Here is a 7,256-nt window from a genome sequence, read left to right as displayed (position 1 = left end):
TTGTACTAGTGCTTGCTAAGCACCTGTCTGTATGTGTGTGTGTGTTAATGTAAATAAAGTAACTAGCTTCGCTGGGCGTCGAGCGAACGCACGTTTGCCGCGTTGTGTCTACGCGCACGCGTGCGCTTACTTGTATGTACATAGTTGCTGCTCATGCCCTGGCGCGCAAACAACTCGCTGTCACGGTGCGTATCCCTTTTAAGAATTTATCATATTTACAGGAGGAAAGCACACCTTATTGGCATTCCTTTAATTGGGGGTATGTGAACCGATGCAGTGGCGTAAAACTTTGCACTTTTTATTTATTGTTGCTATACTCAAATTGTTATTGTATGCGCAACGATTACAATCGCCAGCGTTATAAACCACTTAACGGTGCATCGTAAACATTTTACTTGCCATTTTTTTGCACTAATTGAGGCAGTTGCGAATACAATTGCACACACACACGCATACTCACCGGGGGATGCCTAAATAAACAATTAGAATTCACTGCGCATGGCCACACATATGCAAATTTGTACATTTAAATGGGTATATTAAAGTGATATACATGCATTTTTTATGAGTTAAAAGAAAGTGTTCCAATTTGGTAGCGGCAGCGCCATATAGGATTTTATTAGGTTACAGGTTCTGCAGCTGATTTCATCAAACAAAAAATCTTTTACACAATATCTCATACATTCTATTCTGACTCTTTTACATGCAATCCGGTATGTTCGTCGTCTGGTTTTCGATTTATTTACAATTTTGTCAAATTGTTTCACATTGACACTGATTAATAGATTTTCTTGAAATGTATTTACTTGGCACTGCGCGTGGGGATTTTTCGACCTTAACAGTGATGACACTCAAACGAAAACAGTTCACAGTTACACAACGAACGTAGTATGCAGATATTTCAGTTACTTTAAGTAGGCTCTAGTTTCGGTCTTGCTTTGTCGAAAATGTCACTTTTTAATAAATTTGAGGGGAAGTGGGTTAATGTAGAAATCAGGCATGGTAAGGTGTCGAATTTCAGCTAAAAGTGGGCGGTGCCCACCATATATACATAGTATACGGGGTATATTCGGAAAATAACGGGAATTTTTAATTTAAAATTTCGCGGGCTTAAAGAGTCCAATCCTAATTTTTTGTATTATATTGACTTACATTGTGATACAAAATTTAGCGGAAATTGTAAATGAAAGCAAAATATTTAATTATTTCTCAATATTCATTTTGTCACCTTCAAAGTAATCTCCACCACATATTATACACTTATGTCGACGAGTCTTCCTGTCCTCGAAATACTTCTCATAAACAATTTTGGGTGTTCCGAAACAAAAAAACGTTTATACTAAATATCCATCAGTCATTTTAGATCTCATAAAAAAAAGGAGAAAATTACGTAAAAAATGGCAAATAACGCGTTTTTCTCAATGCAAAATAGAATTGAACAATTTAACCAAGGTTTTCAGTACCAAAATAAAATTATTCACGAATCAAAATATTTCTAATTATATTGAGAAATTAACGTCAAACAAAAATTTCGATTATTCCCTTTGGAAACCAGTAAAAAATGCAAGAAAACCAATATTGTCTAATACACCCCTCAGAAAGCCAACCGGATCCTGGGCCAAAAGCGATGAAGAAAAAGCGGAAGTTTTTTCAGAGATACTAACGAAAACGTTTAGTCCCTCTGTGATCCATGGAACTTTACCGGAGCTGGACGTATCACAATACGTAGGAGAAATTCAACGAGCATCAATAAAAGAAGTGGAAAATATCATTAAAACTAGATTTAAGCAAAAAAAAGCTCCCGGCTTTGACTTGTTCACTGCTGATGTAATAAAAAATCTAACGCGAAAAGCATTAGAAAAACTTACATCGATTATAAACGCTTGCTTATATCTCAGATACGTCCCATTGTCATGGAAGGTATCTGAAATCATTATGGCACAAAAACCCGGAAAAAGCGCCCAGGAGGCCTCGTCATATCGCCCAATCTCACTGTTGCCTATTTTGTCCAAAATACTTGAAGCTGTAATTGTACGAAGATTTCAGAACATAATTAAAGAGAACGACCTTATATCAACTCATCAATTTGGATTTTGATCACAACATTCCACAATCGAACAAGTTCATCGAATAACAGATGCAACAGAAAATGCGATGAAAAAAAAAGAAAATTGCACAGCTGTTTTTTTTGATGTATCTTAGGCGTTCGATAGAGTATGGCACCATGGCTTACTATAAACTAAGACGTCTTTTTCCACAGCATTTAACTGAGCTACTTGCCTCCTATCTGAGCAACCGCTACTTACGAATCAAACAGGGACAATCGTATACTACGTTACAGCCAATAAGAACGGGTGTACCCCAAGGAAGTGTCCTGGGACCCCTTCTATACATTCTATTTACTAGCGATATGCCTACGCCGCCAAACTGCACAATCGCCACATTTGCAGATGATACCTGCATAATTACTACCGGTAAAAATCAATCCGAGTCGTCGAACAGAATGCAGTCTTCAATCAACCAAATTGTAGAATGGACACAAAAATGGAACATTGCTTTAAACGAAGTATCTTGGTTTGCCGTTGGATGCAAAATTAAAGTGGAGGGAGCATATACAAAGGAAAGTTGCAATAGTTCCATTAAGGCAATATCCAATATTTACAATTAGAGTAACTGCGACTATAGCTGTCATACAAACTGAATTATCAAAATGAAGTTATTGTGTAACATTAATTATTCTCTAAGGAAACAGTACAATCGGAAAATAAGTTTTTCAGATCGGACCACAATAGCATTGTTATTGTAGGTTAGTTTAAGGGTATTATAGCTTCAGTGCAGTCGAAGTTAACGTATTCTCTTGGTTTTTTATGGTTCTTAAAGTGTATTGTCTTTTTCTCTGAAGCGTCAGAGTTTGGAACTTATAAAAGCGCCGTGTACTGATCACAGCCGAAAATATTTCCAATTTTTATTTTTTATAAACACGTAGAGTATATTTCAATGGCGCGAAAATAATTAACCCCTTACGGTTTTCAACTCAAATGAATTTTGATTCAAGTTCAGTATAATTCGGTATAATTGATATCAACTTAACCCGTTCAAAAAATGTCATTAGAAGTGTTGTCAAGCTTCAACAGTTTTCAATACTGTGTCAGTGGAGTTGACACAACCAATGAATGGTACAGTTTGTTTTGAAAAAAAGTAAAAAATAATAAATGGAGAACAGATACATAAGCTAATTAAATTAATTTTAAACAGTTTTTAATCTGTTATTTGTAAAAATATATTGAAAAAACAAGGTTACCATAAATTGACGAATTGCCACCAAGATTGGTCCCAGTTCAGAGGTCGAATAATAAAATTAAAGGATTGTGTAATATGATGCTAACATGAGTCCCTTCGATATTCCTCAGATTTTTGAATTTTAATCCACTGAACACATATACCTGGTTCAATAGAACTTATTTTTAACCACTAAAGATATTTTTTCACTTGTTATTGAGGAATAACAAATTGGAATTGATTTGATTTTTCGTTAAAAGTTTTCAGCTTTTTGTGGTATTTATTTGTTTATTTGTGTTTGTTGTTTCACTTGTTATGTTGTCAACATCAATGATATTTCGACGGAAAACTAATTAAAATTGGTCGATCTAAAGTTAAATTGATTTAACCAAACCGTAATAGGAGCATAATATAGTTTTTCGTAAACCGCATATTAGTCAAAGCAAAAGAACTAAGCTCAGTTATAAGAGATTTACTGGTGTAAGTTGTGGTGTATATAATCAATTAGTACAATTAAAAAATTAATATAGTTTCCCACCTGCTGTGTTAGAGCTTTATACTGCCTATGTAGTAAATACGCACTAAATAAATAAATAATAAGACAAAGTTATTTATTATTCCTCAAAAGAAAAATTAATAAATATATGTACATATATTTTTCATTTAAATAAGTGTTCTTAAGCAAAGCACTCTCGTTAAGTTTGCGTTAAATGTATTTACTTTTTTCCGTATAAAAATAGAAATATATGTATCTTTAAAAAAGGAGCTTGGCTAATATCGCTTCTTGTTTGTTTCAATAATTGATTTTAATAAAAAAATTAATTAAAAGCAAAATATTCACAAAACATGTTGGATAAGGTAAATTTGGGTAATTTCTCTCTGTGTTTACACTTTCTTATTCTTGGCTATATTTTTTCATTGAAATGTGTCATTGCACCTGGTATTCGATATCGACACAATATCGGCATATATAATATAATAAATCTTGCCAAACCACCCCATCAGTTGAAGCGCTAAATGTAAATTCCAAAATACTTGATTGGTTCTTTCTTTGAAGCCGACTAAATGACTTGAGAAGAATTGGTGAACAGTTATTCCGTCTGATGCGCAGTGATTGTAGTAATTGCAATCGGTTGAAGACGTGGACCAGTTTGAGCAACTTGTTTACAATACAGGTATTCAAATGGCTTTGTTATGTTCGTAGTTTATTGCTTGGTTATCGCAAAAATGCATAAAATGTGGAAATACTATTACGAAGTCCCGTGAAACTTTAAATTAAGTTTAACATGTGCCGTCCTCCTCCATTTTTTTAAGTTTCGTTACGCATTCTAATTCTCATTCAAAGCTTAGGATTTGATTGTATTGACACTTTTGACACAACAAATCACTAACAAACAAAAAAATTTCAAACAGCTGATCAATGAGAAGTCGGCAATTAATAAACATTGGTATTTTCCACTAACGGATTAACATCCCAAAATTAACAGTTGCAATATTGTCTTAAAATGTTGCCTTTATAAACTTTAGCTGCTTGTAAAAATCTACATACCATTATATAGTTGGTGGATAAAGATATGGATCTAATTAACTTATATATGGATCTAATTAATTACTTGATCAATATTTGTATAATACAGTGATCGTCCAGTACAACAATTTTTCGAAATAGCGAATACGCCAATACTTTTTTTGGAGTTGGTTTTTTTGACAGTTGTTACTTGATTTATTTTCAGTTTTGTTTGTCATTTCATAATGCCTTAGCCCGGAATAATCTTCGCCAATCGTGCAAATTTATTACCAAAATAATAGTGCGGTTCGTAAACGCACCTTGCGTTGCCTCCAATATTCCAAGGCGTAGACACCGCTTACGGCGACACCGGCGATAGCCGAGTTAACAACAGCGCGCCAGTCGTTTCTTCTTTTCACTACGTGGTGCGAATTGGAGATTCCAAGCGAAGCCAGGTTCGTCTCCACCTGGTCTCCCTCTTCCTCTACTTCCCCCGGCGGTTACTGCGTGGAATACTTTCAGAGCTGGAGTGTTTTCGTCCCTTCGGGCAACATGACCTAGCCAGCGTAACCGCTGTCTATTAATTCTCTGAACTATGTCAATGTGTTCGTATATCTCATACAGCTTATCGTTCCATCGAATGCGATATTCGACGTGGCCAAACCGCAAAGGACCATAAATCTTTCGCAGAACCTTTCTCTCGAAAAATCGCAACGACGATTCATCAGTTGTTGTCATCGTTGCGCTGGATTTCCAAGCTGACATTCTTGGTGGTGTTTATACTGGTTCCAAGATAGACGAAATTATCTACAACTTCAAAGTTATGACTGTCGACAGTGAGGTGAGAGCTAAGTCGTGAGTGCAACTGTTTGTTTGATGGCAGGAGATATCGTATTTCGTCTTACTCATTTATTTTGCTTCTTTGTCCAATCTGGAGAAAGCACAACAAACGGCGCGGGTGTTGAGGCCACTGATAAGGTCGAATCAGTTTGTTGACGGCGGGCTTTAAACTTTCGCACAATACGTTCGATAGAACCTTATACGCGATGTTTAGGAGACTTATCCCACGGTAGTTGGCGCAGAATGTGGGGTCTCCCTTTTTGTGGATTGGGCAGAGCACATTTAAATTCCAATCGTTGGGCATGCTTTCGTCCGACCATATTTTACAAAGAAGCTGATACATGCTCCTTATCAGTTCTTCGCCGCCGTATTTGAATAGCTGGGCCGGCAGTCCGTCGGCACCCGCCGCTTTGTTGTTCTTCAGACGGGTAATTGCTATTCGAACTTCTTCATGGTCGGGCAATGGAACGATGGCTCCAACGTCATCAATTGAGGAATCGGGTTCGCCTTCTCCTGGCGTTATGCTTTCACTGACATTGAGCAGATTGGAGAAGTGTTCCCTCCATAATTTTAGTATGCTCTAAGCATCAGTCATTAGAACACCTTTGGGGGTTCTACAAGAGTATGCTCCGGTCTTGAAACCGCCGCAGCCGCATTTTTTAGTACAGTTTTAGAGCATCACAACTGTCGGCCAACTTGTCAAGCTCTTCATACTCACGCGTTTCGGCCTTGCTCTTTTTCTGTCTGCAAATGCGTCTCGTTTCCCTCTTCAACTCTCGTTACCTCCTCAAAAAGTCACTGTTTTGTGTATGAAATAGATACAGGGAATTATTAGTAAATGTTTTTTTTTAAATGAAGCCGGCCTTAATGTACCAGTCAGTGGGGAACGTTATATAGCCATAATTAATGTCTAAAAATTTCCTTTGCAACGCCTGTAGGTTAGGTTAGATGGCTGATCTAGAGAGATCGACGCGGACCAACGCCTGTAGAAAATATGAAATGATTTTTTTCAAGTTTTAATTCACTTTGACTGAAACGAAATTATATCGCTTGGCTTTGAAAATAAAAAGCCCAATATAAAGCGTTTATCCTGGGAAAACAAACCAAAGGTGAATGATTCCACCAAGGAACTTTCAGTTAAAGAGATATCTGCGAAATATGGAATTCCAAAGTAGTCGGTTTAAAATATAAAAAAAAAAATAAACGCATCACATGAAGTCAGTACGTAAGTCTCAACAATTGGTTCCAAATGGTTTATGACTTAACGTTGAAGCTATATTCCTATTATTGTATCAGTTTGAAAGATAATGGCTAAGTTCTACGAGGGAAATTTTTTAACCATTGATGGTTGGATGGCCGAATTCGAAAAGCGCTCGAAATACGTAATCTTAAAAAATGTGGTGAAAAGTTGTTATTTAATGTAGATGGTGTGGAGACATTTATAACCTAGCTAGAGAACGTAATGAGAAATAATAACTTTTCCTACGAATTTTCAATGCAGATGAAAGGATATATATTGTATTAGAAATTATTAAAATACGTTTTTCCTGAAGAAGCATTTGCGTCATGAATAAATAATTAGTTATTTCTGGTTTTTTTGTTGGTAAAAACAACATTACTTTTCAAAATT

The sequence above is a fragment of the Bactrocera dorsalis genome, chromosome 3, assembly GCF_023373825.1.
Source record: "Bactrocera dorsalis isolate Fly_Bdor chromosome 3, ASM2337382v1, whole genome shotgun sequence".
NCBI classification, from domain to species: Eukaryota; Metazoa; Arthropoda; class Insecta; order Diptera; family Tephritidae; genus Bactrocera; species Bactrocera dorsalis.
Note: the sequence above shows the minus strand (reverse complement) of the source record.